Genomic DNA, 26,274 nt, shown 5'->3' with positions numbered 1-26,274 from the left:
CCACTTTACTCCTGTGGATTGCAATGTTATGAAACAGAGTAAAACTGGATGGCGGTTGTATCATTCATGTACACACATGCACGCTCAGTGCACACACATCCGTGTACATGTGCAGCAGGAGATCCTATCAAATCATAGGATTTACCTCCAGTTTAAATTTGAGAATGAATAATATAGAGCCTATTCTGCCACTTGTGCCCTCATGAAATAAGCGATCAAAAATGCAGGCTTTTATCTGAACATAAAAATTATATTTTGTTTGATACAGCCATCTGGTAAAACTAACCAGTAGACAATAATACATTTTCATTCACATGCTTTCTGGTTAGTTAGCAGCATTAAAAAATTAAATTTTACCTCAAGTATTTATATAAATCTGCATTGCTTCGGTTAATAAAACAAGATGTGTGCTATGGATTTCTGTCCAGCAAACCTGACTTTGCAGGAGAGTTACATTAACATTTTGTAATATTGTTGTCCAGCACTATTCAGGTAGTGAGGAAAAAAAAAAAAAGAAAGAAAATATCCCCACCTTTTAAAACTAAGTTTACAGTGGATTTTCCAACTGAAGTAAAAGAGGATACTTTTGTCTGTTCGTGTGTTGGTTGTTCAGCTGTTTGGTTCATCTTGCTATTCTGTGTTCTCTGTAACACTCATTCAATATGGAGATAGCAGGGAATATGCAGCTGTTGTCCATGTCCTAGGAATGAAAGATATCAGATAAAAGGTTCAGCAACACCCTCTTGTTCACAGGAAATGCAAGAGCAAATTTTGGATAAAGGGTGATTTCACATCCTTGGAATAAGTTGTTATTTGGTTATGACTGCCCTTCAGGTTTGGATCTCATGTTAGTGATGCAGTTTCTTTGAAAACTGTTATTGATCAGAAGGAGATCTGGATTTAGATGGAGATTGGTATAAAAAGTTATACTGATTGAAAAGAGTCTGCTGTTGCTGAAAAGGACACAGTCATTATAAAATAACAACTGTATATTTTCTAAAGTATTGTTAAATTTGAGGAAGATGACTCTTCCCTTTCATCTTTTTTTTCAGTCTTCATCTGTATGTATGGAGTGGTTGTGTATTTCATTACAGTAAGCCGTAGCTATCTAAGACTTTGCTGGTCAGCAGCAGCAGTAAATGTAGGCTCTTTCTGAGGCAGACAAGTTAATTGCAAGACTAAGTTTTAGTTTAGTCAGGTAATTCTGACAAAGCAGCTGTCTCTTAACAGCATCCCTATAATTTTATCATAGCTCTTAAGCACAGTCAGGGCTCTGTACAAGCACAGAATAGATGTACGGTCTCACTCTAAGGGTCTGAAGTACAGTCAAGTATTTTGTAGTTTAGATGTGTGAAACTGCAATTGCCAAACGATAACTGGGGCAAACTGCCCACCTAAGTCAGGATTTGGCAAGGGAAATTTTAATATCAACTTTACACTCAAGAGAAAGTGATGTTACAGACTCAATGACGTATTATATGCATTGCACACTGTGGACTGCACAGTGGTTATGTTCTGAGCTGATTTCACATATTCTTTCCGTGGAGGGAGGAAACCTGTTGGTGGATGTTCATGGGATATTCATTAGTATACTTAGTCATCAGCAGTTATGTCATGGTGCTCTTTTATAGAATACATAAAAAAGCATAAAAGAAAATTTTGGATGACTAAAAGATGATAACTAGCAGAAAAAGTAATGACAGATCACTGTAGGAAGTTTTAACTGGTGGAATCGGGCACAATGAACAGCATTAGCATTGACATAAGATTGTCATAAGCCATATTGAGAACACTAGTTTTCTGCACCATTGACTATTGCTGGCTGCTAACAAAGATTTTGGTCATTTTCCAATGCTTTTTTCATAGTTAAGGGTCTCATAGTAGCAGTAATTTTAAGTCTTCTGTGTATTAAACTGCAAAAAAACCCTAACATAAATATAATCTATCTTTCAAATCCAATAAAGTGGAAAACACAGAAATGTAGTTCTTGCCTCTGCAGAGGCTGTTGGCATTTTCCAGTAGTTAGAAAAAATGGCCAGTGTGAACAGACCAATTTGTATTTAAAACACAGATTTACAGTGTCAGATGATATCTCTTTATGACCAATCTTGCCAAACAGGGGGAAACAAGATACTCTGCCTGAAATAATATGTGGATTGTAAATCATACACTACCTCCAAAAATAACTTTTCCTATAATTAGCTTATGCAAATCTATTTTTTTTTAAGTCATTACATTAGCAAGTACTTTCTAGAATGTCTAAGGTATAAAGCACTCAATTCTTAGAGAAAGGTTTTGGTAAGAGGCCAGATATTCTGAGCATTTTGTATTTGTGTATATATGTATATGAATATAAGAGAGAGAAGATTTTACATATTAATTATACTTGTGGATGTGAACACAAAATATTAGTCAATGCAGTGCAACACCAGATCAGAGTTTATTCTAAAAGGAAAATATTTTTTTTTCTTTGAATCTGGGTTAGATTTTTTGTTTGTTTGTTTGTTTAACTATGTTTTTTGGAGAACTATGCTCACCCAGTAGTGAACTCTTTTCAGCTATCCAGAAATAAAAAAGGAAAACCCTTAAAAGGATAGTCTATCCTTAAAGCAGCCCAACACAGATATTGACAGGCTTTGAATTTATAGTCTTTCTCCTCTTGACAGCTAAATCAAGTAAAAAATGGTTAGTGACTTTGCATCAAATTTATCAAAAGAAGAAAGAACCTTTGTTTTCTTCCTATGATCCTTACATGATAATTTTATTATGAAAAAAGTTCTCATTATAAGGTCATTGTATAAACAGAATATTTTCTGCCTTTACTTGGCAACAGAAATATGATTTTTAGCACTGAAGAAAACAAATTTTTTAAAACAGATTCATCCAGTCCTCCACTGGCATTTTTTAGTTTTGTGAATAGCTCATTTCATAAAATGAAATACGATCTGGTTTTCATATGATAGAAGTATTGAATTCTTTAACTGATATAAATCCTAAATTTAGGGGATTTGGGTAGCAATACATATGTGATAGGTGTTATACATAGATAAGGAAGAATAAGACCACCAAAACCCCAAAGTCAGAATTTTAGAGCAGTGTTATTGAACAGTATGAGCATGTATGATATGATATATGTGACAAAAATTCATTGGAAAAACAAAACAAAACAAAAAACTCCATGAAAGGATTGGTCTTAAGAACAGTAATGTTGGAATATGATTTTTATGTAGGATTTGTTTTATTCACATTTGGCAACCAGAAGTGGAAAAAATAACTATTTTTATTCCATGGCACTGAGAACAAAATTCTAGATTTCTTTAAAACTCATTGTAAATGGGGTATTTGGTGGAGGCCATGAACTACCTTAATACATATTCCATCATTCTATGCTGCATTTTTTTGTTTTGTTTTGTTTTTATTCACTTCAGCATACTGAATGATTGAAAATCCAGCTACAGCTAGCATAGGCTTCATTGTTGGATCTGAAGCCTTAGATGTGCACTGAATGGCAAGTGGTGTACCCAGGAAACCTAAGGCTGTCTGAAGGGAGAGAAGGGCTGGGGTAGTTGGATGAATACTTAATTCCTTATATCTGTTTTATGTCTCTAGTCAGCCTGGAAATACAGATTTCCTAGTGAAAGAGTTATATGGTCTTTCCAAGAACTCTGCTCTCTTGCAAAAGAAAAGATTGGCTTCTATGTAAAGTGTCAGCAGAGGAGGAAAAGTAGGAAAGAGAGAAAAAAGTATTGCATAAGAATCTCAACAGAAAAGCTAGCTTTAAAAAAATATCATTCCTACTGGCACAAACTTTTGGCCTATAATGAAGATGAAATCCTCACATGACAAAACACTCTATTCCCCTGTGTCAGAAAAAGGACACTGTCTAGCAAAGAATTTCAGTTGTCCAAGGCAGTAATTACCAACACTTTGGAATGAGATGAGGAATTATTTGTTTCTGTTCTATAAATTCTCTAACAAGGATTTAGCCTCCTTCACTGAAATCTCTTATGACATGCCTGTGGAACTGTCAGAAATAAAACCAAAATAAAAATTAACCCTCCCCCAAAGAAGCAAACCTTTACAATATTAGGAGTAAATCTCCGGATTACGTCAGTTATCTTCTTCCATCTGTTGTTTATTGTATCCATAGCTTTCCACATTTAAAAAATAGTTCCTGTAAATTACCACTTAGCAGTAATAGGTGCTTATGTCAGCAATCAAAAGTTTTCCAGCAGGATAAGGAAATTAATATTTTGCTTTGTGTTTTTGAGGATTAATGCATATGGTCACCATACTATACTGCAGTTCTAGTATTTATTTTTTCTGTTTAGATTGTTTCACGGATAACTTTATACTTCTGTTCACTTAGGATAGCTGTAGAAAAAAAAAAAAATGTTACATTTGATCCCTTACCGTTGAGTGAAGGAAAGGCAAAAGCTTGGCATGGAAACCCATCTGTTTAATTCAGAGCAATAACTCCCTTTTGGCCATCTCTCTGAGTATTGTATTATAACATATTCTGTTTCTTTTTCCAGTCTGGCCTCTTGCACATACACAAAGATATAATGGAGAAATTGAAAGATTCCATTTGGCATGAATTTGACCCATTTACACCTTTATCTTTGGTCCCACAGTCTAATATGGATTTTTCAAATGGAAAGATAAAAGTATACTTGATAGTACATCTCTCCTCCTTCTTCATTGTCTTCATTTACCTCCTTATTTTAATTGGTGTAGTACTCATTTAATATGCATTACAAATAATTTTAATGGAACAGTCTATGAACATGTGCCATTGCTGTTGAGAGGAAACCTTCACTGGTTTGCCAAAAATATCTCTTGCATATAGGTTTTCTATGTTTAAATTTAAGCTTTTTTCATTTATTCAGTAGGTGACAATCAGTGTCATAACTGTAATGTATACAAAGGACATATGGTCATCCTTCACAGAAGATGTGGTTCCAACCATATAAAGTTATAAATGAGGCAACTTTGTGAATTGCAAATGAGCAATCACAGCTGTTTTTTTTCTAACTTCTACGGTTTTTTTCAGAAATCCCATTATGGAAGTAAACGGGCCACTTATTAGCAAAATAATTTAAAATCTTTTAGAGTAGTTCCAACTACAATCAGACACAATCTTTTTGGTCTGTTATACATTATAGGCCCCATTTTAATTGGAGCACTAAAGCTGGGCCCTTTGATTCTCAATATTGGCACTCAGTCTAACTTTTTTACCTTGATTTATGTTTTGGGGATTGAAAGTTATGTTTTGAATAAGGCAAGGGGGGAGGGAAGAGGCAAAAGAATCTGGATTCTTTTGGCCATACAACTTCATTATCAACATAAAACATTATTCCATAAAACAGTTCCCTCTCTGAAGCCACACAGAGAGAAGCATACATTTTTTTTTTCCATATAAAGCTCCAGTTTCAATCAGAAAGGGAGCACAAGATAATTTTGACAAAAATGCATAAAAGATGTGTTCGTTCCAGTACAGAATGAAAGCATTTAATGAAACCTCAAAATTTGCTGTGAAATGGAGCTATCAGTTTCCCTGTTGTCACTTATCCTTTTAATGTATTTTTACCACTCATTTCAGATTAATATGGATAAAGCTCAAAGATCAATGGATCCATTTCATCTTGACCTATATACCACACTAGAATATGAACAACATTTTGGACTATTCTTGGTTTTCATCTTTGGTGGTGCTAGACTTTCATATTAAAATTAAAATCATGCATATTAAAATAATGATACCAGTAAATCATACAAACTGTAGTTTTATAGTTTTATTGGTATAAATAACCTAACTTCTGAATTAAAACCTTAAAATAAATTTTTAGGTAAGTTTCACTTTTTTTTTTTTTTGAGTCATATGTGTACATTCTGTTCTATCTAGAAACTACTGCTAGTTCCTATTTTCCTAAATTACAGATATGAGATAAGAGTTGAGGCATAGGTACTCTGATGCCTCACTATATGCAGGCTGTCAAAAATAACGCATACTTTGCCCAGACATTCATATATAACGTCCTCCTTCTGATATGAAAGGTTAATAAAGATCACGTTTCAGCAGGAAGAAAGAAGCCTCTTCATACAGCATGTATGAACAAGACATTTGTTTTGACACAAATATGTTCAATCACCCAACACGCAACAAGTACAAGCATTCAAATTAATGGTGTTCAGCCAAATGCAACATCAGAAGCAGTGAAAGGTCTGAGTTACAAATTTTTCCAGAGAGGATAAAACCAGTTTCTTCTTGTTAACTTGTATAATTTAAAATTGTTAGTGTCTGTGTTTATGTGCCAACAAGTGCACCTCTTGTCTGATCAAGACTGTCGCCTTTTATGCCCTTCAGGAAAAGAGAACTGCCAAACACCACAAAAGGTGACATTTGAGCAGACAAGGTGCTGAGATGGGTCCATTAATGTCTTATTAATCACACTGACATTTTAAAGGACGATTTTCTTTACTGGGGAGAAAATTCTCTCAATAACTTACCAGATATTGTGAAGACTGGAAATGAGATGGATAGTCAGAGGCCAATGATGTATTGAATTTTCTGTTACCAAGACACACAATAAACAATTGTATTTCATCCTGAGGATGTTCACCTGGGGAAGAGTTCACAAGGGACAGTTACTCATGTGGTCTTTTGGCTTCCTTGGACCGGGATAGCTCCTGAGATTATTCCAAGTTTTAGACAGCTATCAGAACCAAATTTCCCTTATTTCCCTATTGCTTATTGATATATGTTTTGTTGTTATTGTTTGTTTGTTCGTTTGTTTGTTTTCATTACCACTGTATTTTTTTTGTATGTTTGGAGAGACTGGTTGACAGTTTGCTCTTTCAATTCCCATGTCCCTTCAGTTTTTCTACCAAACCAGTTTATTGTCTGAAACATATGTGGTAACCAGCCATTATTCCTTCTTGATAGTATTTTCTTATTAAATTTTTATTTACCTGCCTTCACATCTGCACAGAATGAGGAGAGAAACATTTTCAGAAATGATCAAGATAGGGTATGCCAGTGAGAGGAATGCAATTTTGCCTGGTCTACCTCTGTACTAGTGACACTGGTATGTATGTGTATTTGTCGGCTTGTTGTGTTTGGCAAAGAAAAAGACTGTGCACTCACTGTGTAGGGCTCACATAAAACCTCTTCACATGCATACTTGAGATGTGGACATGTTAGTTCTTTGTTGTATTTTTTATTCTTTAGCTTACTATTGAAAATTCTGTTTTTTCTTTCTAGTTACAGCTACATCAAAAGTCCCCCCTTTCCCCCTTGCCTGTCCCTATACAGAACCCTAATAAAAGAAAATGTTACTTTTTACCGCTTACTGCTTTGCTTGTAAGCTCTAGGGAGCCTAAGACAAAAAAAGCTATGAACTTGATGGATGGACTTGATGATCTTGAAAGTCTTTTCCAACCTAAATGATTCTATGAATTTAGGCACAGACACTGATTGATAGAATCGTTGCACACAACACTGTAAATGTTTTAAATGGCTGTAAGAGAGTCTTTTTTAGAGCCAACTGCAGGATTCTTATCTTTTTTTTTTTTTTTTTTTTTTTTTTGTGAAAGTCTGGAGTATTTACCTTTATTCCTAGCAACTGTAGCTGAGATCCATAGATTGCTGATAACGAGAATATGTCCATTTAAAGCCCTTCCCTTCTCTTCCTTCCTTTGCAATTCCAGAGAACTACAAACAAATAATGTCAAATGGAAGATTACCTTTCTACCTGCCCAAATCCCTCAGGAACTCACACAGCTCTGCTATATTCAAGATGTCAGTATAATTATACATATAATCTGTAAGATATGTTCTCCAGTAATTCCCAAATTCCCATACAGGTTCATCCAGCCCACTTTGCATTGCAGCTTCTCCTGTTAGGTATTGTTCTCAGGAGGTGTCTCCAGATGTTATAAAATTCCAAGATGTATGCTTTATGCGTAGAAGTCACCTTTATAAACAAATAAATTAAACATTCACTTGGGGGGGGGGGGGGGGGGAATCTTTGCTAAGTTGACCTGAAGTATTTTGGAGTACTCTCATGCTCTCACAACAGATGCATGTACATAATGTTAAAAAAATTCAGCCACAAGTCCTAATATTAATGCCTATGATATTTGTTCATTTGTCTTTCAGTATCTTCTGAAAATAAACACATTACAAACAAAGCCAAAGTGATCTGCTTAACTTTTCAGTGTTCAGGCAATGGAAAGTCTCTACATAGACCCTGAAATGTTAGTAATTTTGTTTGTTTGTTTTATCTCCACTTGCTTTGAATACTATTATTGCTGCATTTCTAAGTATCATATTAATACTCCAAAAACTTTCCAGTGTTCTAGCTCTCACCAACAACTGTTCCAAATTGCTCAGTTGAAGTTTACATAGAGTAGCTCAGATCTTTTACATAGAGTAGCTCAGATCTTACAAATGTATTGCCCATATTCTTTAGTTTTTTTGGGTTATATTGAAAGGTAAACAGTATTTCTCCCTCTGATCCTTATATTTTCATGGTCACGGTCACACAGTCATGAATAGCACAGAGAAATAGTTTAGAAACAAGCTTATAAATGGAAAAATTTCCTACGAATAACTGATGAAGGAGGGTCTGTTGCAAGTCTAGACACAATTAACTCTCGTAGAAAGATTTTTAAAAATTCAAAGGTGTAATCAAAAGTAACCTGAAAAACGCATGGTATTATCTTACTTGGAAACACCTGTGTGATCATTTTCTAAGATAGGAATGAAATACAGGTTAAAGAAAAGCGTGTAAATTAGCGCACTGAAACTGAAATGAAACTTTACAATGCATTAATAGAGAATTATGGAGAAAAATCTTGTCACTGTCTGTATTCTCTCTTGTGTATTTTTCTTTTGTGTACTGTATTCTTCCCCTTCATGGATTCCTTGCACTAACAAATAAGTACCTATGGTATCCAAACAGAATAGCGTAGTGGTATATATTCAGAATAGAATAGAACTTTATTTGTGTATGTATATGCACCTATATATGTGTGTGGTGTGTGTGTGTATGCATAAAGTATCGAAGTGACACAGGCCATTAAATGCCTTGAATACATACATATATATATATATATACATATGATATATATATATAAGAGATCTGAACTTGATTTGAGATTGTCTGAAAATTCAGTGTAACAGCTGTGATTCTCAGGAGATGTCCCATGGTCTATGTTAGTGGGGGGTTTCAAGGGTCTGAAATATTCATGTCCAGATATATTGTCTTGCTGACCATTGAGCTGAGGTGTCAAAGTGCCCCAATATTGTCAGTATATTTGGGGTAGTCTTCTACTTGGTTCAGGTTGAAAAAACATTGCTAGTGATTCTGGTCAAAAGAGAGAGAGATCAGCTTAACCAAAGTATACTCTTCCAGCACTCACTGAATGGCCGTTAACATGTATAGGAATGTTAACTCCTGAATGTTTTTTCTCTGTCTATCTTCCAATATAGTTGGCTGTTGCTTATGCAGGAACTGATCTGTTGTAGTGGTTATTTTCTGCATATTGTTGGGACTAGATTCAGTCCAGTTTCAGCTAGTTTTTCCATGTAGCTGTTGAAAATAATCTGGAGGAGAATTGATACTTTTGAAACTCTACAAATACTGAGAGTATTTGTTAAGTTATACAAAGGACTGCCAGCAAAGTCCATGATTGTGCTAGGTTCTGAATAAACAAAGAGGTGTCGATCATCAGTAGCTAAGGAGCTCACAGTCCAAATAAAGCAGGGGTAGGGTGGGGTAGAGGTATCACACAAAAGCTGTGTGAACAAAGTGATATTTGACGTAAATGTCATTTCCACAGTTCTTGGCTTCTGCAATTGCCCACACAGTTTGAGGAGTCCAGTGGTGGAGGTACAGTTTCCTGTCACTGCTCACTGGGCGTACCTCTCCAGGAAGGACTCAAATAATTTTAGAGCACTACTCTGACTGCAGAGGTCCAAGATGATGAGAACGGATGTCTGTCCTTTGCCCACTGATGGGTGGAGAATATTCATCAGTCTCGTAGGTGGTGTGAATTCTGTGTCCTGGCTCGATTCCAGATTATGCTGCGTCTAAAAGGTTAATTTCAATTACATGAGAATGTCCCTGGCCTTTGACTAGCTTCTCTGTGGACTTGCTCGTGGGAAATTTTATTCTGGGCGGTAGTTGGCTAGAACCAGTGTATCCAGGGTGGGTTTCCTTTCTGTGGATAAACAGAGCATGTGTATCCCCAGGAATAGGAGTTTGGCATCTTCTGCTAGCACTCAATTCATTTATGGCAACCAAAGGTTTCTCACAGAGGTTCAATACTATGCCTACACAATCTCTTTGTACTTTCCAGCCTATTGATAACTACATCTTCAGCTTCAGTTTTTCAGCTGACTTACCTAGTTGTCTGCTTATATGAATTTCTACTTTCAACTTTACTACAAAGAAACATGGGTTAAAGAACTATGCAAGCCATTTCTGCACTCTGCTGACCTTGTAATATTCATGTATGATGAATTTTAAGTTCATGAAGGCTGGTACTTCTTTTGCAGTTATCTCTCAGTATCAATGAGATCTCGTTTGCACTTATTCACTTCTTACAACAGAATCTTTAGTTTAGTTTTAAAAGTACATTTGTTAGTATCTGCAGCTGAAGTGCAGGTTCTGATTGGTTTTTTGGAACTGGCAGGTATGGGAAAGCCTTATTTCTGCTTCAGCCTATAGTCCTGATAACATTGCCTGCACGTTTGCATTAGTGTTTAGGAAGCTGTTTTAGTGTTTTGTGCTTGATTCATTTACATATTAATAGCAACAAGTATGGAAGTTTAGCTTGAATTTTGAGTTTTGCTTAACCTTGACAAGCAGTGAGTAATTAATTGAACAATACAGGTTTTCAGTAGGATCTTCCTCTAATTAATAGAGCATTTAACAACTGGGATTTAGTGGTCATGAAAAGCTGTACTGAAGGGATCGGTACTGCAAGCTTGCTCTCACATCTTGTATGTTCCAAATCAAATTGATCTGATAAAAGTTGATTTTTGTTGTAGTTTTTTATACTAGTGGTGCTTTATGTCTGCTAAACGTATGACAATTGTTGTTTATTCGGTACAAAGTTAATGCTTTAACTTTGTTAAACTTTGTTAGCTACTGCCACTTAACTATACCAACCCTGTGTGCAAGGGTGAAGAGATTTGGCAAGGTGAAGAGGTGACATCTTAAGGCAAGAGAATTTGCATCTGTCCTCTATTTTATGGCCACAGGTGTTTTTAATGAATACCATTAGTCATGATAACAAAATTATGATATTATTGCACTACTATTATTATGCTGTTGAGTAACCCACTTAAGGAAAATACAAAAGCCATAATTTTTCCCCAGCATTATAAAATATTATTGTCACAGTATGAAAAAAAGAATCTTCAGAGATTAAAATTCTATGTTTAATGCTATCTTATTTAAAAACTGAAAGGATGAAGAATAGGATTCTGATCCCATTCAAGTAATGTTTTGCCATTATACTGAGGGTGGGATCCTGACTCATTTTTCCAAAACGTTAGATCTGAGCTCAGCACCTGAGTTATTTTCTCACATCTGCTTTCTAATTGATTTCCATGGAGATTCATTTGAATAAGAACTTAAATCCGGGAACATAGCTCAGTAAACATTATCCACCTCAACACAATAACAAATTTCTTATTGCTTTCTGAGAAAATGGGTTTGGATCTTCTAAACTGCTTGTTCAAATATATGCTGCTAGGATTCTTTCTGTTTTGCTTTCTCATAGGCATGCTTCAAGGAATGGATTACTATTGGAATGTGAATTTCTGATTTACCAAAATTCTGCTTCATATGTCCCCATCCATCAAAAGAATCCCAGTTTTGAGGTTTTATATTTTTACTGGCTTCAGCTCTAATGTTTGTTACCGTATCATCTCTGTTTATATATACTCCACATGATCTTCACAGATAAATACTTCACAAGATCTTCACAGTTGTGGAAATTCCATTGTAAAAAAAAAGATGCTACTAATGTCTTCCAACCATAGTTCAAACATTACCACCTTGATAAAAAACAAAATGAAATAACTTTTCAGTGTTCTTTTGGTACAGGCAAGGCTATTCTGTCTTTTGCTTTCATTTCAGCTTGTAGGCAGGCTGTGGTTTTAAAATCTGCCACAGTCTGATTGATCTTATTCCAGGAAAACAGGATTCAAGACATTTTTAAAGTAGATTCGTAATGGATTAACCAGAGTTGCCACATAAAGGAGAAACATTTTATTCCTTTCTAATGTCAGAAGAACTGATATGCTGTTTAGCAGTAATAGCTCAAGCATTTACTAACTACGCTTGCAAAAAACTAGGCATAAAACAGGAACAAGAATTTCAGTCCAAAATGTAGTAATCTTATGCTCTTCAAATTGCTACATTAATAAATAAAGTACATTTGAAAAGCATGTCTCAGTAGATGCATCATAAGTATAGCCCAGTAGAAATGCGGTGTGTAATAATATTAAGTAAACATGAAGGTGAAAAGCTGACTTTATTTATGTTGATAGAGATCTTGCTGTTGACTTCAAGGATCCAGAATTTTACAGTTTTAAAACTCTGACTTTATGAGGTGGCAGTTTTAAATACAAACAGGATTGACTCAATGGTTGGTAGAAAGATAAACTGGGTTTCTCTTGAGGATTTTTGATAAACGTCTAGGAAAAAAAAAAAAGTCTTGTCCTGAAAATAGCAATAAAGATTGTCATTTCATATGATTTTGATATACTTTGAGAGTTTTTCTCTTCTATAATGACTTAACTTGGTTACTTCAAACCCATATGTGACACGTAGTATGTATAGGTATTTCTCTGTAATTTCATCCTACTGAGTTGTGTCACTGAGGAAAAAGGATTAGAGTTCTTAGTAAACAAACATGCTTTAAAGAAAGAGAGAGATGGAATTATGATAGTGACACTGAATGTCTCATTTTTAGGCTACTCTAATTAAAAAGTCTAAGAAAATGCTGAGATATTGATTTCCGGAAATTAGGCCCCTTTCTGGCACGCCATTTTGGACATCTCGACTCTCTACCTCAGATTTGAAAATGCAAGTTGTATACATATTCTCCAGTTACTTTTACTGAAACACTGAGATAAATCAGTTTGCAAACAATCACTCAAAACTTGCAGTTAACCTAAAGAAAATAGTGTTTTCTGCTAATTTCCAGTAATATTCCTAGCTGCTTTATCAATTTTAAATTTTAACTGTGCCATCCTGTTCTACATTAAAGAGCAAGAGAGAATGGGACAGTTAATATTTCCCTGCAAGCTACATGTATTTAACCCTTTTTCAGAGTAAGTAACTCAGAGCCTAAGATAAAGTGCTTATAAAAAGTTTGCTGTTTACATACAATGTGATTTAGCAGTCAGATGAGACAAACATTTTCAGTGGGACTTGCTTCCAAATGGGAATCATGCCCCTTGCAAGGATAGGATACTTACCCAGGAACCTAGCATCTCTGCTGTGATAACTTACCATAGCATTTTCTTAGTATGGCCTATTTTCCTAAAGTTCAGTGATGCCCACTGGTAATTAATCAGAGACCATCACTTTTGCCAAATAACAGATAGACACTTTCTGTTCATTCACCTTTGCCTTGCATTACAGCCACATTCTAGCCTGAACTTAGCAGCTCCCGTGTGCTGCTCAGTTAAGTGGGAGAACACCTCTGTTTATTTTGTGTAAGTCCACTGTGTAAGAGTAAATTACAATGCAAGTAATTTACTCAAGTGGATGTGTGGAGGTATATGCTTCCGTAAGCACATGGAGTGAGTTCTGGTAATGTAATGTCAGCTAATTGTGCTATTGTTCACTCCCAGGAAAACAAAAACAAACGAACAAAACAAAACAAAAAACAGTGCAGACTTCATTCTAAAGATATATTATTATGTTATTTTGCCAGGTTACTGTGCTCTGCAATTTAGTGATTGCATTTGGCCTATTGCAAAAATAAAATAAATAATAAAATAAATAAATGATGCAGAGTCAGGCCATGATAGCAGTTAATTGAAGCTGTAAATGCTTCTGTAGTATTAAGATGCAGTGATGTTCCTATTTTTGCAGTGTTGCATAGCCATGTACATGTCTCTTACCACACTAAGGTAAACTGTTGCAATTCATAATCTTTAGAACAGGATGTGAAAACAGAGCAGATTAATGACGCCTTGTTTGTTCTAACCATTCTTAGAGAGTTTGGGTTCCTATGCCTTCACAGTTGGATTTAGTTTTCTATTTTGCGAGGAAAATGTTTTCAGTTAAGGATTTGGTATTTCAGATTTTCAAGTTTTTGCTTAGGGAGGTCATAACTTAAAAGAGAAAAAGAGAATCCTGTATGTTTTCAGTTTGCCATAAGAATGAAAACATGGAGGTGTTCTGGAGTTTTGTAGTGTGTACAAATTAAAATAAGTTTTTCAATTTTTTCTTGTATTAAAAACTTTTTTATTTCTATTTTTATTTTTTATTCTTACGTGCTTTAATGGCTGTTTCTGAAAACCTATTCTGCAGGGACCCATAGTATCATCTCCTTGTTCAAAAGGTAAAATCAAGAGCTTATTCACAGTATTTTCCGTGATCTGTTTCCCAGGCTTAGGTTTTCAAATAGAGTTTCCTTTAAAAAATACTTTTCTGTCTTGCAGTTCAATTTCCTATAGTACTGATTATGCTGAGAATCACAAGCAAAGTATTATCTGAAAGTTTGTGGATCATGATGTGCAACCTAAGCTGGGAGGGGTAGAGGAAAAGGAGGGAGGGTGAAGGTTCCTTCCGTTCTTAAAAGTAATTGTCCTGATGTGATGGAAATTGCAGTCACCTGCCTAGCAGTGGAAAGTCTTTAGCTATAAGGAAATCTACAGCATCATCACTTCATTATAGTTACCAGCAACCTCATGCTGGACAGCAGCTTTGATGAGACTGATAAAGACAGTGTTATTGAAACAACAGAAGTGCATGGGGACCACAGTTATAGACTATAAAGATTTTCTTGATGAAGCTATTGCATAAAAATTTATGCTTTTGAATATTGTACTTGGAGCAGATTTGGCACTTAGGGATGTGGAGCTGGAGGTTTTTGCTAGTCTAGGGTAAGTTTGGAGATTATTCAGGTGGGTTATTCTTCTAGTGCTGTGCAAGCGTAAATGGGATCAGATTTCAACCCTGGGTTTTATTAAACTTTATTCCTGATTTACGAAGAAAACTTGAATTAATCAGTACTGACCTTGTGGTTAGCATGTCTGAATATCTAAAGAAACTGAAGTCTTCATTACTAAGCACATTTCCAACTGAACAATTAACTTCCCTCCATTTCAATTGCCTGTCCTTAAAATTGCTTGCCTTATAGAGATACAGTTCTACAGCTATTTCTATATGTTTTATAAGAGTCTCCTAGGTTCCTTTCCCTAACATTTTATACAATACTCTGCAAACAGAGTGATATGGCTGTTTTCTAAACATAAAGAGAAATTCTTCTTATCATGATAACTTTCAAGATACCAGGTAAGCAAAGGTGGTAGCCGTGGTTTTTGTTTGTTTTTAAGACATATCAGTGCATCTTTCTCTTTTCTCCTCCTGATTATTCCTTAGGAACATCTGGTAGCTTTCTGCCTCACTGTCAAATTTCTATTTCTGTTTTATTAGCCAAACACCTGCATGCCAGCTGAGTATGTACAGACATTTCTGAACATCAGGAGTGTTATTGCCAGTCTAACTTGTAACAAACTTGCAGCATGATAGCACTCTAAGATTCTCCTTACTCCCATGTTATTATTTAACAGATTTTAAAAAAGCTCATAAACCCCATTACCTGAAATGCTACCTTATTAAGTACTAGTTTATTAAATCCCTGTTATTTAAGTGCACTACAATTGAAATACAGTATTGTATAAGCTAAGAAATATATACTATTCCTCCTTATCTGCTTTATTCTTTTGATTTTACTTTGTGAAAAGCTATTTTAGCTGCTTTTCTAGATGATTAGTTAGCCCAGGATAATCTTATCTCAAAGATATATTTTTTTTTTAATCTGAATGAGCTGAAAAATTAACATAAAAATAGAAAGCTCTGTTAAAAAATGTCAGGCTGGTGGGCTGAACGTTAACCTCACTGAGATCTTTGCCACTTTCTGATCAGCTTCTGTGATGCCACAGTGTGAACCAAAATCTAAAAAGAAGATGAGCCAAATAACACTTCTATCAAGCTAGCAGCCTTTTTAAAAAAAAAAAAAAAAAAAAAAAAGTAAAATAGATGTAACACTGGAAAGAATGTTTTACTAAGATATTCATAAAAATTAAAAGATGTAGTATGTAAAATAAGATATGGAAAAAGGCCTTGCGTGCTTGCAAGATTGTCTTTTTTTTTCTACCTATATCAGTTGAGCTAATAAAAGATATTGCCTCTCTTCCCAAATCCTGTTGCATGTAATAATTACTGTTCCATGCTCTCTACTGTTATTCTAAGAGCATGTTATAATTGGAGGCAGTGTTTCTGCCTTTGAATCTCACTAGGATACCAGAGATGTCTTTTGTCCCAGCCTCCCAATTTGTCACGTGTGGTTGATAGCATTTCCAGTTGTGCTTCGCCTGGCTGTTTCATCTGTGTGCTCAGCAGAGATTTTTTGACCGTGTCACAACCCTACTATTTGACAGGAATTGCCCCCTCTACATCTCTCCACTAGCTCTACCTTACGTACCCTCTTTCTGCAGCTCTCAGCTCCAGTTGCCTATCTTCAGGCCTCACAGCCCATTCCCAGGATCTTCTGACTAGTTTCCTTTCTAATCACCTGTGCATTTCCCAGCTGGGCCATTTACGTCAGTCCTGGCAGTCTCTTCTTGGCTGTGCTTGCTGATTCTGGTCTGAATTCTGAATTCTGGTCATGTTTTTTTTCCCCTCCCTTGATTCCATCTGAAGTCACCCAACCAGAGTTTTTTCCAGTGCCTTGTCTTTTGTTTCACTATCTTTTGCATTACTTGTCATCTTAGGTTGCATGAATAGGGATGTTGCACAGTAGGAACACAATCATTGGGCAGAAGCAGCATAAGCGAGATCAGAGATGGTCAAGGTGTAGTTGATGACAGTAAGTTTTGAAAGGGAAAATCTAGACTAAATACCAAGAGAAAAACTGTTGAATATCAGCCATTACCCTGTGAACAAAACCATATGAGACTGAAATGAGACTGGGAAAACATTAGCATGAATAGCTCCATAAGAAACAGGCTGTCCAAGCAAGCCAATGGTCTTGATGGCTGAGCAGATTTCTAACGCTTCTCATTCTTGTGATTCCAGGAGAGAGTGATGAAGGGGAAGGTGATAAGCCAGAAGGGCTGTTTGTGCAGGGAATGAACCATAGAATATGCAGCACACTCAGCTGCTCAGAATAACCAGAAACTCATATTAGAAAAATCTTATAAAACAGAGAGGGTTAAATTTGAGCCTAAAATTCTTAGAAAGCATGTTAGAATTCATATGAGAAAACTTTAAGGACTTCATTTTAATTGACCTTGGGTACTCAGCAGGTCATGGCCTTCTAGGGAATTAGAACCAAAGCATTCATCAGGGAACAATACAAGTTTAGAAGGTCAAGAGCTGATTCCTAATCATAAGTGCAAATGTTCTCATGTGTGTTTAATATGAACTGGGAAATACTTAACATGTTGGTCTGGAAGAAATTGGGGAGGAGGCCTCAATATATAATGTTTATATTAAAAATGATATTTTGAATACATTGTTTAGTATGTTTTAAAATAACATGAAAAAGTATGATAAAAGGCCAGACATAGCTATAAACACATGCTTTTAGTAATAATGAGATCAATAAACAGCTGAGGCAATGACCTTCCCAATGTGTTGTTGAAAATTTAATTGTGAAGACATGGGTTCTAACTAACTTGTTTTACCAAAACAGAAAGGGGAGGGGGTGCAAAGAGTTTCCCACGTTAAATTTAGGACCAGTCAAAGTAAAACAAATGCTAAAATTACCCAATTTACTCTGGGCTTTGTGAGGAAGAATGGGTAAGTAATTGCCAATTATGGAGAGGGATTGGAATGCAGGTTGTAGAGGGATAATTAATTGAGAGATACTTCATTTTGATTAGCGTGGCTTGAAAAAGTGCCATCTGAAGTGGTTTCAGGATGGTTGCAGATGGGCCAGGGACTGGCATGCAGCACTAATGGGGTTATGAGGTAGATTAGAATTTATCATGTTACTGACAATAAAATAAAGGATTAAGGAAGAAGAAAGGGTAGTCTTATGATTGAGAGTTAGATCTTTGTACTGGGAACCTGGGGTCTTTCCCAGCTTGTGCCACACAGCTCCTGTGTGGCCTCTGGCATGCAGTCATGGCTGGATTACAATGTGCTCCAGGGCATTCTTGTAGGGTATAAAGCAGCTCCCCTACCAGCATGATTATATTACTGCTCCCTTCACTCCTATTCCAGGTTGGGCATCAGGAGAAAGGGGAAGAGAAGGAATTAGAGGGTTTGCAATTGGTACTTCTCCTCTCTCAAGATCGGGTGGTGGAGTTGAGCTGGGAAGAGGTTGGCTGTGATTCAGCTACTGTCACAGCACTTTCTCAGTGTTTCTGAAAAGCAACATACATGGCAGCTCATTCTTCTCTATTATATCCTTTCATTTCACTGTTTCTTATAACGTGATAAAAATGCTTGCAAAAGGTAATGCTTTAATTATATGAGGCCTGTTTATCTAATGTAAAGAATATTGAGGTCTGTGGGCAGCAAAGACAAAATATAGTTATTACTTGGCTTAAAATAAGAAAATATTAATTTATCTGAAAGAGTCATTTCCATCTTGTTTTCATTTTGGTTAATTTATGAATTTTGGAACTGAGTCTTTGAGGAAGGGATATACCCTCTTCCCCCAGCATACCCTCAGAGGAAATTTAGGGACTTCTTAGAGCAGGGGTCCAAAATGGAAAATGTGGTTGCCGGGAAGAGACATCATTAGTGCAGAACGTGGAAGCAGGCTGCCTACCTTCCTGCACGAACTGTTTTACCGCAAACAGATTCCTGGTCTGACACACAGCTTTCAGCAAAATCAGCCAACAACTGTTAGCCAGACATAAGTGTCTTTGGCATTCAACAAATTACTTGCACATCAGAAAGTGCTGATTACTACCGGAAAACAGTATAAATATCACATTTTATATTACACTTGTAAAATTGATTCTTTCCCCCTTTGCTGAGTTAGTATGCCAGAAACTTTAATTGTCTGGTGGAGTTCAAGGAAATAATTCTGGCTGCCAAATTACAAACAAACAAAAGAAGAATACACGTGTCATTCTAACACTCTGGCTGATTCTGTTTTGACTATCACCTGCTTGTATTATTTTCTTCTGCATTCTAGCTTCTGTACTGAATATGAAGCAAATTTAGCATTATATATTTTTCTGCCTTTTACCTCATTATAGCTATTCCTTACTTTTGTAAAGATGGTCATAAATTTTTTAATTAAATTACACTGTGTACCTAACCTTTATAAGGAATTCCAGTGTTTTCATTTGAATAGTACTTACAAGGACAGTCATTTAAAAAGTTCAAATCAATAGTTGATTTGCGAGGTAATGGTATTTTTCAACTGAATTTTTTTGGTAAATCTTTAAATAGATTCATCTTAAGAAAAAATAAGCACAGTGTATCTTTGCAGGCACTTAGTGTGTGAAATTTTAGAACTTTGATCCTTCTTCTGAAAGTAACATTTTGAGACCAAGTTCATTTACACTTTATCAGAACGCAAGTATCAATATTTAATTTCCAATTTAAATGAACATCGCGTTTGACCACAGATTTTATTCCTTTAATCCTTTTGTCTTGAACGATGGGTTGAAAAATCAAATACTTGCAGAAAGATGACATTGCTAAAACACATCTTTACATCTAGAAGACTCCAAAATCTCCACAATTCCTTGTTAGAGAAAAAAAAGTTTCTCAACTGACTTTTAAGATTTTTGTTCTGCAAATAGAAGCTCAGTTCCAACTGCACATGTGAGCAGTGTAACTACTTTGAGTTCCCAGGAACACTGTACACTGCTAAAGATACTTACCTTCTTAGAAACATTTGAAGTATTAGGTCCCTTAGCTTTTGTGTCTACTTAAAATGGTAGCAAAGGTTTTGTGGCTATACAGTGCCTGAAACAACACACACTGATATTTCTCTAAGCACAACTACACAAATTATCATTCATCATTATTGTTTATATTAATTAAGTGGAAAAAAACAGGTGGAGGACTACAAATCTTGATGCTGGATGTTCATTTGTTCCTCTTCTTATACCATCCAGTGGTACTTATGCAAGACAGAGCCTGCTGGAAGTTCCTGAAGGGCTACAAAGAGGAAAGAAAGGGAGGCACCTAGATGAGTCAAACAGATATCAGAAAGGGCAAGCCTTCTGAGCTGTCTGAACCCAAAACCAAAATAAAGAAAACATGTTGAAAATTAAGAAAATTAAATACAAGTGAAACTGGGATATATATTTGGTCTTCCTACTTTTCTTACCTGTTACAGTACTATCAGGAGAGCTCACGTTTTCTGGAGACTGAGGGTTATAGTACAGTATATGAATAATCAGATAAAGGATGCATGCAGCTGACAAGATCAACATCCCGCCATAGATTTGTTTAAGTCTTTAGCTGAAAGCATGAGACATGGGAAAGGTACATTATCTTCCACTGCTTAGAGACTCAAGCTCTCTTTTAAAGCTGCTTCTCTGCCTTTGAAAGGAAAAGCTTCTGAATTCCTGAAGTAAGACACATCTTAAACCATATGAAGCACTTTCCGTGCTGACAGAATTTAGTTAAAGCTCATTATGTAAAAAGGTGCTATAAGGAAACTTTATAGAGTGAATGCTCTTTATAAACTGGAAGCTAAGGTTCAGCCAGTTTCCATTTAATTCTCCAATATTGCCTGCAGCAGTCAAGTAAATTTCATAACAGACTCCCTCCCCCCAAATTAAAACCATGTGCCTGTTTCGTCTGTTACTCTCTTCCTAGTCCCCCCATTCAAATCTCACCTCTGAGCTTTAAAGACACTTGCAAGAATTCATAGAATTAAAATAGTAGAATTGTCTGCTATTAGTTAGTCCACATTAGCTCAAGTACCATCCTTCCTAAACACTGAATTATGAGCAAATTGACATGGGTGTATGGCAATGGAAAGTGTTAAAAAGCATGAGTATGCATTCTCTGTTCATGGAGCTTCAAAAATTGCATTAGGATTTTTTCTTCATAGTGAAATTAGTTTAACTAGTGGAGCAAATATGCAAAGTGTTGTGATTTGCTAAGTGCTCCTTTTAGTTAAATTGTGCTAGAGCAAGAAGAGGAGTCTTGATTTTGGGCTTTTTCTCACAGAACACTTGAGTGCCACCATTTTTAGAATAATGTATTCATTGCATATTGTCCAAATAATTTTTTTTTTTCTAATTTATGTCATTGGAGACATCTCTGAGAGGAAAATGTTTCTGGAACAACCATAGATTTCCTTCATGACCTTAGCATGCTAGCACATGAAACTAACTACCAGCAGACATCAGCAAGCAGGAGTCATGGGGACATCTGCCCTTCCTCCAGACCCTTGCACTGTCCCTCAGAGAGTGCCACCATTGGCAGCTGACCTCTTAATTTCAGTGCTGCAGAATGACACAGACATTTTATTTACTCCTCAGCTTGCCTAGGGAACTGCTACTGTTTTTCTTAGAATGATGGCTCTGCTAATCCTTTTTCAAGGCATAAATGCAGCTTTAAAATGTGCTGTACATAAAACTGTGTATCTGAAACACTACATACAACTATAAATATTCAAGTGTATAAGATAAGTCTTAAAAAAATAAAATAAAAAAATAGAGCATTCCAGAAACAGTTTGATGTCTGCCATTCCCAAGAAAATCCATTAAACAACTCATATATTTAAACAAGATGGAACTGAAGTCTTTTGCTTAGATTGCCATCACATCCTGATGAGAAAACAACTCTTGTGTTTGTCTTCTCAATATGGCAGTTTAAACTGAGATGTGGCTCCATTGAAAAGTTTAACTATGGACTTCCTGGCATGAAAGCATGCCCCTAACACTGTATCTGCTGTCAGATCTGTAGTGATAGTTAAGAGAAAGATTCTTCCATCATGATCAAGTAAAACTAAAAAGAATTCTTACTTTGAGATGCCAGTGCAGAGAAGCAGAAGATAGGATTGTGAAGCATTTGTGTTTCTCTAGTGGTATTCAAAGATGAAGAGAAACATTGAAAATAGATCAGATTCTGAAATGTCCATTTAATGTCACAGCAAATGGAAGTCAAAGCTAACAGGGAGCTAATAGAGAATTTGGTTTAATTTTTTTTAGTGGAACTCATTCTCTTTAAGAAATATGAATTATGCTATTGAATTTTTGAGTTGTAGCTTCAGTTCTTTATTTGTATTCTTTTTCTTCCTTGGTAACTCTGTTAATGTCATTTTCATAGCTAACCTCTTGCTACTGTCTTTACATGTGTTAGTTTGTTAATCCTTGTGATGATTTGGGGAAATATTTCAACACATATTTACAAAGTTAAAGGAAGAACTAACAGATCTCTGTTGTCATTTGATCACCACTGTCAAATTTTAACATATGGTTTTCATGTTCTTCTCAAATTCATTTAGAAATCTTGCCATTATCAAAAGAAGGAAAATAACACTTCTAAAGACATCTCAGTACTGCACAGTAGTAAGAGGTTGATGAACTAGTTTTCTTTCTTTGTTTGTTTTACTATATGAACATATAATTTCAAAATAGAGCAATAACAGTTTTCTGGATCATATAATCCATCAAAAATACTCTTAAATCTGAAAAATACAACTTCACTATTTCTACTATTGTGAACAGAAGAGACTTTTTTTTTTTTTTCCATTAGGTTGTTTCTTTTCTGAAATTTGCTATGAGAATGACAACTGGCCTAAGATGAAGTTCTTGAGGGGTTTCTGTGTCCTATGTTTTTAGTCTCAAATGATTCTGTGGTTGCACATATTTTCTAAGCAGAAATAGCTGGCTTTAAAGCTCCATACATACATATTATTTTAATTGGAATTTGAAAGATCCATCAATACCAGTTTCAAACTCTGACAGCTCGTGCAAACAGAAAAGTGTAAGTATTTCAGGAGAAAGATTCAGGCAGCTGACTTCACTGACAGAATCACATTAGTCTAACATCTCTTACCTAGCAATAGAAAGAAAAATATTCTGCATGCCTGAAGGCTGTCTGTAGCCTGACACTTAGAATTTTTACCTACATAAACGAATGATAATGCACAAAATGTATTTACTACTCCAGTTTTTCAAGAGACAACTGTGAATGTCCATCCGGTATTCATCACTAACAGGCTAAAATTTAAAACCTGACTGAACAGCAGAAACCCAGCACGTTTCGGGTTTTGCTCTGACTCCTGTTTACGTCAGTGCAAGCAGGATCTGTTGTCTTCTGAGCTAATCAACACGCAAGCCTAGATTACATTATGCAGCTCCTTGTACAGGCCCACAGTTGAATACTTCTCCTCTTTGTGAAATTATTCCTACCTAATTTGCAGTGAACCTTTAAGCAACCGTAGGTGCATTTACTTTAGCATTTTAGAGGTTCTGATGAAAATCTCTATTTATTATGCTTTGGTTCACGTTGTGGAGCCACCTCAGAGAGACCACATTAGATTCGTACCTCATTTGCCTTTTGCCTATAATAAACTGCAATCAAAATTAGGCGTCTACAATTTACTAATCAAAGTCAAGGTAAATATAAGTATTAATATCTTGTAGCTTCATGTGGGTATCAGTTACACATGGAACTTATTTTATGGAATTATTTTATAATTTTCTTCTTAGTACCACATTTCTTAAAGTTGAAAATCATCCCAGCTTTGCATGGTTTACCTTCATGAAGTTTAGCGAAGACTTCATTGCCTTGAATAGCTGAGCAATTACAATGACAAAAAAAACAAGCATCAGACTTACAACAGTTCTGCTGTCTTTGATGTTGTCTTCTGGAGTAATGTGTTTATGCAGGACAAACAAGCTATCTCCGTGATTCTTACTTAAAAAAAACTCCAGATTTCTTCTGGAGATGGTGTGAGTATCTCTTTCCTCTTCAAGTGTATGTTGATGGATTAAGGGAGAATGCAGGCAGGCCCTAACTGTCAACTGCTTGTACACACAGAGGCTTGACTGAAGACGGAGCGTTTGTTGGTGCTGAAAGGGAAAACTGGATTATACATATATCTGAACTGTCCTTTTATACCTTATTCACTTACCACTCATTCAGGTCACGTTTTCTGAATGCATTACTGTCTTCAGCCCACTGCATATGGGCTCTAAGCCTTTGAATATTTTGTTTTGAGTAGAAAGGAAAGAACTGATAAGGAACATCTGTGCCGGTGGATATATGGGAGCAGTGACAGTAAAATTCAGCAATACTGAGGATTTTATTATATAGTGCAAATTCATTCTGGCAGCTTGTCTCACCTCTGCTGCTGTAAATCAGAAGGCAGATGACTTAGGCCTTTTGATCTGAAACTGCCCCGACACCATGTCCCTTCTGTATCATTCAGTGTCCCATGTGCCTTTTATTCTTAAAAAAAAAAAAAAAGTGGAAATATTATTTCCCATAATTTACAGATGAGGGGCTGATATACCCAGCCCTGAATACATCTATGTTAACTCTAAGTATTTAAGTGAGATTTCTGAGATAGTTAAACACTCGTTCTGAGATTATTCTGTGGTTAGTGGAGAAATATCATGATCATAGTAATGAAAATCATAGTCAAACCTCATAGTCATAATCACTTTCTGTGTGTGTGTGTCTCTCTCTGTTGCCTATAACTAGGGAAATTTGGTTACCACCTTAGGCTTCTTAGTGAAGCGTCTGATATTAGTTGAGGTGAGTGCAGATCATAAGGTTAATTTCCAGACGTGCACAGCAGAGCAAAAGATCCCACTATGTGAGTTCTTTTTCAATGAGAAATCCTTTCCTCAGACTTTCTTCACTAACTCACCAAGTCACATATTTGAGTACAGTCCATGTCAGTAGCCACTGTAAATTATTTTTATGTGGCAACTGTGTTTTGATAATTTCTGTTTTACTGTGCTTGGAGGAAGGTGGAAGGTGGGCTGAATCCGGTGAACAGCAATCATCTTTCAAAAAACAGCTTTTGGTCAAATACTGACATCCTCAGCTGCAGTATCTTCAGAAGGCTAAGGAAAACATCAACGTGAAGACAGAACTTTCTAGTCCTTCCAAAAGAATATTTCTTCAGATATAAGATAGAAGCAAAAGGTTGGAAAATGTTGGAATCTTTTTTTTTTTTTTTTTCAGTGGCATTAGATAAGTGAGAAAACATGCCAGGTTCACAGATTCAGTTCTGATAATAAAAAAGCTTGTCTAACTGAAACCAATTTATGCAGTTCATGTGGAAATTAGGCTAGAAGTTTTGTGGGAATAGATTTCCCATTAGGTCTCTGACATGACCTGATCCTCACTGGAAATACCCTGATATCAGGCTTTAACTTAATCACAGAACCTAGATGTTAGAGGTGGATCACATCATGAAAAATCTTTGTTTTCTGAAAAGCCGAGGTTGTTGTACATAGTATATTTCTAATGTTTTTATTTAGTTTTAAAATTTCTCTCCATCTGAAAATCATAGGTAGATCTTCATAGCAGGAAGTTTAAATGTTCCTAAGTTTATATTTTTCCTATTTCATTTTCATTTTCTTATGGCCCAGTGCATCACCCTAACTAGTTGCTCTGCATAACCAATTGCTGTTGCTACTATTTAGGTGTTTTAAATGGTCGTTTCTTCCATGACAGTTATCATGGAAGATAACTTATCGTAACTTATTTCACGATAATTTATTATCATGGAAGAGTTATTACTAGTAAATTGTATACAATTTTACAGCTACATTCTTCAATTGCCTTTTTTTGTCCAGAGGGTATAGCAGATGCTTACTCTGATATTCAGGTGGGGTGGTGTACACAAACTTCTTAGTATCATAGAATCATAGAATATCCCAAGTTGAAATGGACCCACAAGGATCACCAAGTCCAACTTCTTCTGGCCTGTATGGAAATTCTAAGGAGTCAAACGGATTTATAGGTCCAAAAGTGGATCCAGAAGAAGAATCCTTTTGCAGGACTGGAGATTATTAAATACATTTGCTCTTTTTTATATACTGTATAATTAGCTAGTGGCATT

The 26,274-nt window shown here is 35.8% G+C and overlaps 1 protein-coding gene and 1 long non-coding RNA gene across 9 annotated transcripts in view; one reads left to right on the top strand and one right to left on the bottom strand.

Annotated features, from left to right (window-relative positions):
• SUGCT (succinyl-CoA:glutarate-CoA transferase) overlaps positions 1-26,274 on the top strand; it is a 326,659-nt gene that overhangs the window by 236,849 nt on the left and 63,536 nt on the right. The gene's annotated exons all lie outside the window — the stretch shown is intronic.
• LOC121065965 lies at positions 272-24,165 on the bottom strand. The gene is made up of 3 exons (XR_005817432.1): positions 24,035-24,165; positions 6,511-6,623; positions 272-700 (listed from the first exon to the last, which is right to left on the bottom strand). It is a non-coding gene; the product is annotated as an uncharacterized LOC121065965 (long non-coding RNA).

This window comes from Cygnus olor, chromosome 2 (genome assembly GCF_009769625.2).
Source record: "Cygnus olor isolate bCygOlo1 chromosome 2, bCygOlo1.pri.v2, whole genome shotgun sequence".
Lineage (NCBI taxonomy): Eukaryota > Metazoa > Chordata > Aves > Anseriformes > Anatidae > Cygnus > Cygnus olor.
This window is presented reverse-complemented; position numbering and strand designations above follow the sequence as displayed.